Consider the following 10,617-nt stretch of genomic DNA (forward strand, 5'->3'; position numbering starts at 1 on the left):
CACGTTGAAGCACTAGGATTGAGGATAAAGCCCTGTTTTGCTGTATAAGCCACACAACCGCCTGCAGTACCTGCCATGGGACAAGAGTGAGAAACACTGAGGGCTGCACAGGAGCTGCTGTCTGTCCCCAAAATTAAAGCCCTTTGGTGTCTGCAAGGAACGTATACATTCACATTGTCAAGTGTCCACATGACATCGTCTGAGCTCATTAGGTGTAGCCCCAAAACTAGAGTTTTCCCAGCTGATAAACCAGGAAAATAATAGCCTTCAAGAGTGATGAGTGCATCCTCTAAATCAGTGAGGGCGATAGGATGATAGAATGATTGGATGATAGAATGATTGGATGATAGGACAATAGGATGATAGAATATTTTGTGTTAAAAAGACCCTTAAGTATCATCTAGTTCCACCCCCCCTGCCATGGGCAGGGACATCCCACTGGCTCAGGCTGCCCAAGGCCCATCCAGCCTGGCCTTGAACACCTCCAGGGATGGGGCAGCCACAGCTTCCCTGGGCAACCTGGGCCAGGGCCTCAACACTCTCTTGGTGAAAAAATTCCTCCTTATGTCTAATTTAAACCTGCCCCTCTCCAGTTCATACCCATTGCCCTTTGTCCTATCACTTCAACCCTTTGTGAACAGCCCCTCTCCAGCTTTCCTGTTAATCCCTTCAGGTACAATGGAAGGTTGTTAAAAGGTCTCCTCAGAGCTTTCTCTTCTCCAGGCTGAACAACTCCAATAGTCTCAGCCTGTCCTCATAGCAGAGGTGCTCCAGCCCTCAGATCACCTTTGTAGCTTTCTCAGGACCCATTCCAACAGCTCCATACCCTTTTTATATTGAGGATTCCAGAATTGGACACTCCACTTGAGGTCTCACAAGAGAGGAATAGAGGGGCAGAATCACCTCAATACGGAGCTTACCGGTACACTTGTGGGCCTTCACGCTACTGTAATCCACAACTGCTTCTGCTTCAATTACAGATGTGTCAAAGAGACTTCACAACTACTTGCTAACGAGTAAAGATCCTCAAAACAGTTGTCCATCTCATGGATCTCCATGTCAAACCTGAAGTGCCCTACAAAGACCTCTTCATCTTTATCTAGCCACTGTTTTTCCAAATAAAGTATGTTTTGAACAACAGAAAGACAAGTTTTCAGGTCAATCACGTGTTGGTCACTGACATCTAACACAAAGAAATGCCAGCCTGTGTCTGGCACCACGGTGAATTCTATGCTACTTACAGGGCATTGCTGTCCTGCTAATGTCTGGGACTTTTACCCATAGATTTTAAAGGGACTGAGGATCTGTTTCCATCATAATTCAGGATCTCTTGTAGCAGACTCAGTGGCTGTACCCCGACAAGTATTGTTTATACGACAAAAGCACCTGGAGATCCTGACTGAACTGCATTCAACTCCTAAGCCCCATCTTACGGGAGGAAATTGATGCTGCAAAACCAGATATTTTAAACCAACAAAACCCTGAGATTGAATTAAACCGAGCCAAGCTCATAGGTGGGTAATAGAGCAAGTATAAGGACCTGGATGGGCCAGGATGCTGCCAGGCACTCTGGGCCAAACCCTACCCCAGTCCACAAGGCATCATCGCATAGAACGAGTTGATGGCAAGTGCCGTGTTTCCTCTGCTATTAGGAACATAGACTCCTGGAATTAAAGAACCATAGAATCATAGGATAGTTGGGGTTGGAAGGGATCTTAAAGACCCATCCAGTTCCAACACTCCTGCCATGGGCAGGGACAACTCCCACTGGATCAGGCTGCCCAGGCTCATGCAACCTGGCCTTGAATACCTCTAGGAATGGGGCAGCCACAGCTTCCCTGGGCAACCTGGGCTGGTGTCTCATCACTGTCATGGTGAAAAAATTCTTCCTTATGTCTAAATCTGCCCCTCTCCCGTTTATACGCATTGCCCCCTGGTCTTATTGCTACAAGCCTTCGTGAACAGCCCCTCTTCAGCTTTCTTGTAGACCCTTCAGGTACTGGAAGGTGGCTATAAGGTCTCCTTGGAGCCTTCTCTTCTCCAGTCTGAACAAGCCCAACTCTCGCAGCCTGTCTTCATATGGGAAGTGCTCCAGCCCTTGGATCATCCTTGTAGCCTCCTCTGGACCCGTTCCAACAGCAACAACAGAACATCCCAGTCCTGTGCTGAAAACACCATGCTGTTTTCTGTTCTGGGTTGTCCCATCCCCATTGACAGCAGCAAGCTATCAGGAACCAACGCCTTGCAACTCGCATCCCATGCTAAGCACACCAGGGTTTCACCTAGAAGGATGCCTGGACTCCAAGAACCCTTCATAAGACTGAGACACGCTGAATAAGGGTCTCGTCACCCACTGGCCTTCTGGCGACAGAAACAGCAGTGTGCTGTTCTCCCTCCCGGGGCAGCTCCCTACCGCTATCACTGCAACAGCTTCTTAAATTCCCGTTCTTAAGTCGGACTAAAGTCAAAGCCCATCTCGCTGTCATAATTCCACTAGTTCATGTGTCTTCTAATCACATGTTTTATGGTTAGCAAAAATGCCTCATGGGAGCTGATTAAAGGTTTATGAGAACCAAGAAAATCTGATAGGATTTGGTCTGAATCCGACCAGTTTTTTAAGTTTCCTATCCATAAGCTTTTAAGTACTTACAAGCCATTATTTCTGTCTTTGATGCAGTAGGGTGGTTGTTTTTCTTTTTTTTTCTCTCTTTTTTTTTTTTTTTTTTCCCAGGACTGGGGAGCAACATAAATCTCAGAGCAGAGATTTTTAAAAATGATTATCAGATTTGGGTAAGATTTATCTTCCTCTTTTAAAAAAGCTTTTCACAATCACAATATAAATGCATTAGCACAAAAGCAGTCTAAACTCACATTCAGAAAGATACTGCCCTCCCTCTTTAGGAAAGTACCTGGACATTAAAGCAGCTTAACTCTTTCTTTCCTGGGTCTTCACCCAGACCTTGCCTTGATTTCAGCTAGCGATACTGAAAACCCAGTATTTCAGGCCCTGTGAAGTGGCCTCAGTAGAAGATCTTTATTTGGTTATGCCAGAGGTTTGCCAGGCAGCAGTTACACCATTTGCTGGTGCACATGAAGTCTGGGATGTCTTCCAAACCAGTTTCTCCTTTGCAGTAACTTGGAGCAAGGCTTTTCTTAGATTTGATGTGAAATGCAGAAACGTGGTGGTTTCAGCCTGACATTGAAGCTGGACAGTGTAATTAGCCCCGACCAAAGGCATCAGCCCTCCTCCAAGCCTACCCCATAGCTGATGGGCACCAGAGCCTCAGAAGATGCTCAGGGGCAGCTGATTTATTTTCTCTTTAATACACCCACTTGCTGAATAACTGAGCCTCAAATACACCACCTCTGCAATCACGGACGGAGAATTCGCATGGTCAGTTCACTCGTTCCTTCAATTCTTCTTCGTCCTTCTTTCTTTTCCTAGCTCAGTAGACCTTCATATAGTCTACAGGTCTTGCCATACAGGACAGGTTACTTATTTTCCTTGACTGTATGGAGCGCTTCCCTTTTCATAGCAATGAAACACATTTGGTTCCTTACAGCCAAAATTATCCTGCAATTTTAAGGCAGTCTATAGGAGACAGACTGCCTGAGGCAGGAGTTGTTGAGTTGGACAGCTGATTGGTTCACTATAGTAATGTGGAGGGCTTGGTTCTGCACCCAACCTCTTCCCTGAGAAATTTGGAGTGAGCCTTTTTCCCATTTCACCTAATTTTTTCACTACAGAGGAAGGGGTAAGAGTGTTTGATCAGGAATACTGGTGAATAAAAACATTACATCTGCTGAAGCAGCAGAATTCAAATTCACTGATATTCGCATTTCATGTGTTTTGGTGCATGGTACATATGAAGGCTTGCTCGCTAGTTCTGCTCTCATTGACTTCAATTGCTATCAGGAGCACCTTTATTGTGCTCAGCTTCGGAAGAAGCCACAAAAAAAACCAAACAGGCATCAAAAGTATCAACTGAAAAGTGTTTTTACAAAATTTAGGTTGACACAGGAGCAATATCCAATGCCAAGAAGAAGAGGAGACAGGCATCTGCATAAATATTCAAAAGCCTTTCTCAAGGTCTGCAATACTCTCCTGTCACCAGGAGCTGTTAATTTGATGTCAGTTATTAACAGCCAGATTCCTAATGGGCATTGAGCAGGTCTTTGTGAAGAACAGCAGCCTCTGGTCCCATAAGTCCCGTTTTCCCCCCCTAAAATGTTTACTCCCGTCCTGATAATCCTGCGGCTTGGCAAACTTCCACTTGTGTCACCAGAGAGAAGGGCCACGACACCACGTGGATGCTCCACCGTCAGTGCTGGAGGAAAGGTCTAAGGTGCATAGGGAAAAAAAAAAACAGAGGGAAAATATTTACTCATTTGACTGACACTTATTTGCTGAAAGACCCTTCAATCCAACAAGGAAAACTGCTTAAAGAAAAAACATAACGTGATGGTCCTACAGGCGGACCTAGAGACGTGCAATTCTGCAGAATGCGGACTTGCCACACCTTGGTGTTTAACCACTGCTCCGAGGCTCCTCTGGGTGTGGATAGACCTTGTGGGAACGGCAGCACCAAAGGAAGAGGCTGGGTTCAATCCACATCATTGCCAGCATCAAAGATATAGAAATATTTAAGCTGATGCTCGCTCTACTCTGGCGTTCAACAGAGAGAGACGCTAACTTCTGGAAAATAGAAGAGCCCCAGGGCAGGCTAATAACGGCGCTACTTAAGAATGTAAGACAATTATTACCTCCAACTGTGAAGGAGTCTGAGTAATTAAAAAGGGTTCTTTATTTTGATTAAAAAAGATTCCTTTCAGTCTGTTTGAATCTTTAGTAAAAGCCCTGGATGATATTTTTAGATGCCAGAAAAGAGACTCTGCAATTGATGCAACATGCATAACAAACCCATTTGAAAGATTCTCCTATTATCATCAACATATTGTCCAAAATCAATTAATTTCTCATTCTTTCACCCACATCACTTCCTGGAGACAATGCAGGTCTAACCCAAAGCTTCCGAAACCTTCTTTGGATTAACAGAAATTCAAAATTAATTGGGTTTAATTACTATAAATTTCCTTCCCAATAAAATCTCAAGAATTTCCAATCATGCTGATTTATTTGAGTAATTAGAAAGCCATTCACAGATGTCACACTGTTAGGTAGTGCAGATAAGGCAGAGTTTGCTTAACTGGATCCTGAGACCACAGCGCTGTGAAGAATGACAACTAAAAGAACTCCAATAAAAAGCAGGAGATTAAGGGGAGGCGAACGACACAACCTCAGGCGGCGCAAACAATGCCAGTGGCTTCCTGTTGGGAATTCTCTTCTGTCCATCATCCCTCTCTGTGTCTGCTGCTCCAAAATAACTTGTTCTGGTCCTTGAATTTTTCACCAGTAGGTCTTGAGGTGCTTTGCAGTCCTCCTGTTTTTTCAGGGGAGGAATCCAAGGCTTCTCCAGATGATGCATCTTAACTAGGGTCACCCAGAGGATGCTGTCAGAGCTGAAAGACCTTCTCTGACTTCTGCAGATTTCTTATAGTATTGGGCAGTTCCTTCCCCATGGGGGAAGGTAGTGCAGACCCAGCAGACCTCCTCGACCCACAGGTGTATTATTTCACTAACATGTAGAGCAAATTGGATTGTGTTTTCTTGCAAAGACATTTTGCAAAGCAGGTAGTCTACATGTGTGCCAAGTTGGAATTCATCCCACCTACCTTCAGACATGGATGACAGTGCTGCTGAGAGCTGAATCGATCACTCTGCCCATCCAGTGGAGAAGAACCAACTCATAGCCGACTGAACATGAGCCAATAGTGTGCCCAAGTGGCCCAGAAAGTAGTTGGCATCTTGGCTTGTATCAGAAATGGTGTGACCAGCAGGGCCAGGGAGGTGATTCTCCCTCTGGACTCGGCACTGGTGAGACCGCACCTCAAATGCTGTGTTCAGTTCTGGGCCCCTCACCACAAGAAGGATGTTGAGGCTCTGGAGTGTGTCCAGAGAAGAGCAACAAAGCTGGTGAGGGGCTGGAGAACAAGTCTGACGAGGAGCGGCTGAGAGAGCTGGGGTTGTTCAGCCTGGAGAAGAGGAGGCTGAGGGGAGACCTTATTGCTCTCTACAACTACCTGAAAGGAGGTTGTGGAGAGGAGGGAGCTGGGCTCTTCTCCCAAGTGACGGAGGACAGGACAAGGGGGAATGGCCTGAAGCTCCTCCAGGGGAGGTTCAGGCTGGATATCAGGAAAAATTTTTTCGTGGAAAGGGTTGTTGGGCACTGGCAGAGGCTGCCCAGGGAGGTTGGGGAGTCACCTTCCCTGGATGTATCTAAGGGACGGATGGACGAGGTGCTGAGGGACATGGTTTAGGGAGTGCTAGGAACGGTTGGACTTGATGATCCAGTGGTCCTTTCCAACCTGGTGATTCTGTGTTTCTATGATTCTATGATAGGGGCAACTCTTCTAGTGTCATATGGGCCCATGTTCTTCTCATGGAAAGGCTGAAGGATCAATGTAATTCTAGAAGGGACCCGTAATTCGATTTTTCTTCCCACCTCTTCTCAGCTAAGCAAACCCTCTGCTCAGGTGGCAGCCAATGTCATTCTTGGGAAAGGAAAGTCCCTAGGCTTTCCTGGCTGTCCTTTGAAGAGTCCTGAGAGTCACAGGAATTTAAGATCTTGGGGAAAATAACACAGATTTCAGGTTCTGCTTCACTGCAAGTGAAAAGACGGATTTAATACACCCTCCCACAAATGGAAAACACTTGATTTAATTAGAAAGGTCATTTGGTGATTAGTAAATGAAAAGAAAGCATGTCAGGGTCACAGGGCTTGAGAGGAAATATTTAATTTGGTGCCGTAAATACGAATAACAGTTTATAAGAAGGGAAGAGCGTATTTTTAAAGACTCAGTGGTGATCTGAATCTAATAGCTTAAATCTGAGCCTTGGCAGAGAATTTCCCCCCTTTCCCAATCCCTGCCCCCCCCTCAAATTATCTTGGGTTTATACATGCCAGTATTTGACTAATAACATAATATTTAAATACCACAGTAATCTTAGCATTGTAATCCTGACACTCACAGGTTATCTTAAATAAGGGTCAGCTGAAGAACATGGTGTTGTCCAACCCCCCCTGGGCTGTCAGACATCCTCAGCCATAAGAAAATCATCTTTACTTTTGGCTTGAGCCTTTAATGGCTCTGAAAGCTGCTGCTTTTGTCTAAATACATACATTGTGCAGCAGTTTAGGAAATAGGTGCAAAGGCTTTAATGGAGAGATTAATGCTAGACATTGTGAAGCTGCAACTAGGTCGTAAGAGATTTCAGAGGTCAGGAAATTTTACAGGGCTTAAGTGTTTTGTAATGTAGTTTAGTTTGCCCCTGGACCAGGACATAATGGATGCTTCAAAACTTGATTTGCATTGATTAAAAATACCAAGGCTGCTACTCCTGGCTAAGAGTCACTTGACAAACCCCAGCATGTACCAGCAACTGCTCTGGTTTCTGCAATCATTTTAATAGGTTGGGGTCAGGTGGGCCAGAAAAGGCAATTCTTGCCAAATAAAGGCCACCAAAGTCAATGAATCAGGAAATCAGACAGCTAACAAAACCCGAAGCTTTTTGCCCCTCTTGTGTAGTCATAGCCTCCCTAGTCTTTGGTCAGATGGATTAGGGAACATCGCATTAAAAAATTATGTACCAGCCATTTAAATAAGGTATTCATGGGGAAAGGAGGAGTCTAAGTGCAGAATGAGCCTTCCGTGTAAAATCAATGCTGCTAAACTACATTACACTATCTTTCCTCCCTGCCTAAGTAACCACCCTTCTGACACAAGACAGAGCATAAAGACTGACCCCGATCGGCACCAGCAACAGGCAGGAAAAGAGAGAAGTCATCTTTCAGTTGAAGCATTCTGGAAGTTTATTTAAAACTAAATGCCTGAAAGACATAAATTCTTTGTCCTCTCCACTCCGAGATGCTCTTTAACCTCTTCTACCCAATCTGCCTATTTATCCCACTCCCATATTTCTACGATTCAGCAGAGTCTTGAGGGAAGAGAACGGGGATGCACCAATATGGGACAACATGACCTTAGTAAAAAAACACTGAAGACAATCAGTACCACAGACACTGTCAGGTCTGTACATCCTTGCTCACATGTCTGAAATGACACCTTGGTGCAGATTTATTTGGGTATACAGAGCATACGTGGATCATCAATAATCAATAATCATTGCCTGAGAAACGTTATTCTGATGTTTGAGGGGGAAGCATAAGCTATGCCAATATACAATAATAATAGCATCTCTCATTCTCATTCATGACCCCAGTTGAGTGTCACTCTGGAGTAGTTTTTCAGATGTTTATGAAAAAACATGGATTTTATTAAAAAAAAAATAACAAAGAAGCAAAAGACCCAAACCAATCCTTTGCAATAAGAACTTGCAAAGGCTCATGATCACTCTGGAGGAAGGCTCCATATAGAAAAAGCAGTTTTGAGAGGAATGTGTTTCACACACCAAGGTGAGACTGATCATGGAGCACTGAGCACATCCTCCAGCTCCAAAACTTTTGAGATGCAAAAATTGAGATACAAAAATGTGTCATGGACAGTTTGTAACTGGTGAAAACTGCTGACACAAAGCAAGAGCTCCATGCGTTTAAAATATCCAAAGAAAGAGATGAACAGTTACCCTCTATCACAAGATCAAGAAACTGCCCTTCCCAGAGAGAAACTGTAGTTTCTAGGCAAGGTACCAGGCAAGATCAGCAAATTTACCAGGAAAGGGAACACAAAAATCCATGGCTGGAAGTGAAAGCCAGGGAAATTGTAGCATGGCATTAGAAATCATTGGTAATTCTAAAATTAATTAACCATCAAGTAATAGCAGTGTACCAAGGGATACAGTGGATTCCCCATTGATTGATGTCTTCCAGCCAAAACTGTGGTTGCTTCCCTGGAAGATATACTTCAGGCAGACACAAGTTCTTGGCTTGATCAAAGGGGTCACTGGACTGAGAGACAGAGCAAGCCAGGCTGGCTCATCCATTCAGGCCTTCATAAATCTCTAAACTCTTTCCACAAGGGCTTGCCCTGGGATGCAAAATAGATCAACTAAGGTCAAAGTGTTGGGTCAGCCATGTACATCCTTGTCCATGACTTCTCTCCCTCTTTCCAGATAAGCGAAAGCAATGGGAGCTGTAGACACTGAATTGAGGGGCAGTTTAGTTAAAAACACTGTTAATGCACTTCCAGTTCTTTCTTTGGAATATCATGCGGTTTCTCAATGTGTGAGGCCTAAAAAGAAGTGTGGCCCAGTGCACTCTTGACAAAAGCATAGTTTCACTGAAGTTTACAATTAATATTTAATACCAACAAGTCTTCTGTGATGCTGTGCGGATGTAAATAAGTGGAGAGAACGTGATATTTACCCCACTATAAAACATTCATGAGAGCTAAGCTATTTACAAAAGCTAAATACGACACTGTATTTACTGTAGGTCACCTCCTAAGGTTAGAGATGAAAAGTTTTTGGTCTAATGGAAAGTAACATAATACACCATAATAACACAACCACTGTCTCGTCTGCAAAGAAATATCTCCTGGCTCCTTCTTTCTGCTGCAATTACAGGTGGGTAAAGCCACAACAGGGAAAAAAACCCTAATAATTAAAAAAAACCCAAAAACAAAAACAAAAAACAAACAAACAAAGAAAAAAAACAAAAAGAAAGGGTCCCTTGAGGAGACTCAACACCTTTAGTTTATTTTACCACGTGCTCTTCTTTCTTTCTCATTGTTGAACATTGTCATGTTCATGTGGGGACTCAGGTTAGTAGACGAGTATGTGGGATGACTTCACTTTAATTGAAGTTACGTTGTCCCAGGATTGCAAATTAAATATCAAAATGAGTTGAAGTGAACTGAGGCTTTCCTTCTACTCCAACGTAATTCAAATTCCCCCTGGAAAGGTTCCTTTGAATACACCGATACCTGCAATCAATACACATGGTTAAATGGGGTTGTCAAAACTTAAAATGCCAATACACTGAGAGTGAACTCTCACTAACACAAGTCTTGCGGCATTAAGCTCAGGATTTATAGACCAGAATAGTCAGAAATTTGTTTCCACAGACTAACACCCACAGCAGACCCCCCACCAGCCAGCTGCATTATTTGCTATAAGTCTCAGAAATCACTGAAGAATTGTCAAAGCCAAAGCAGAGACTTGATTTAGGAAGCATTTGTGTGAAGTTGCAGTATAAAGACTAACAAAAAAATTGCTTAAAAAGACACATTTATCTCAGAAGCCTGTTTTTTTATTTGGTTTGTCATCCAAAAGCAAGCTGAAAAATCGTGTAATATCTAAGACACTTTCGGTGGTGCAGCGATAAATGAAAAACAAAACAAGGAATCTTCAGTCTTTAGTCTATATGGAAAGAGAATATGTGTTATAGAGAGCAAATTAGAAATGAGACAGATCCACCTGCCTTAGTTTTCCCCTTACTCACCTGAGGTTTTTACAGGTGGTGACTTACAGATAGCACTTTTCAGCCCTTTCCAGGAAAGGAAAAATTAAGATGGCCAGGTGGATTCATGGAATCATAG

The sequence above is a fragment of the Cuculus canorus genome, chromosome Z, assembly GCF_017976375.1.
Source record: "Cuculus canorus isolate bCucCan1 chromosome Z, bCucCan1.pri, whole genome shotgun sequence".
In the NCBI taxonomy this organism is placed as follows: Eukaryota; Metazoa; Chordata; class Aves; order Cuculiformes; family Cuculidae; genus Cuculus; species Cuculus canorus.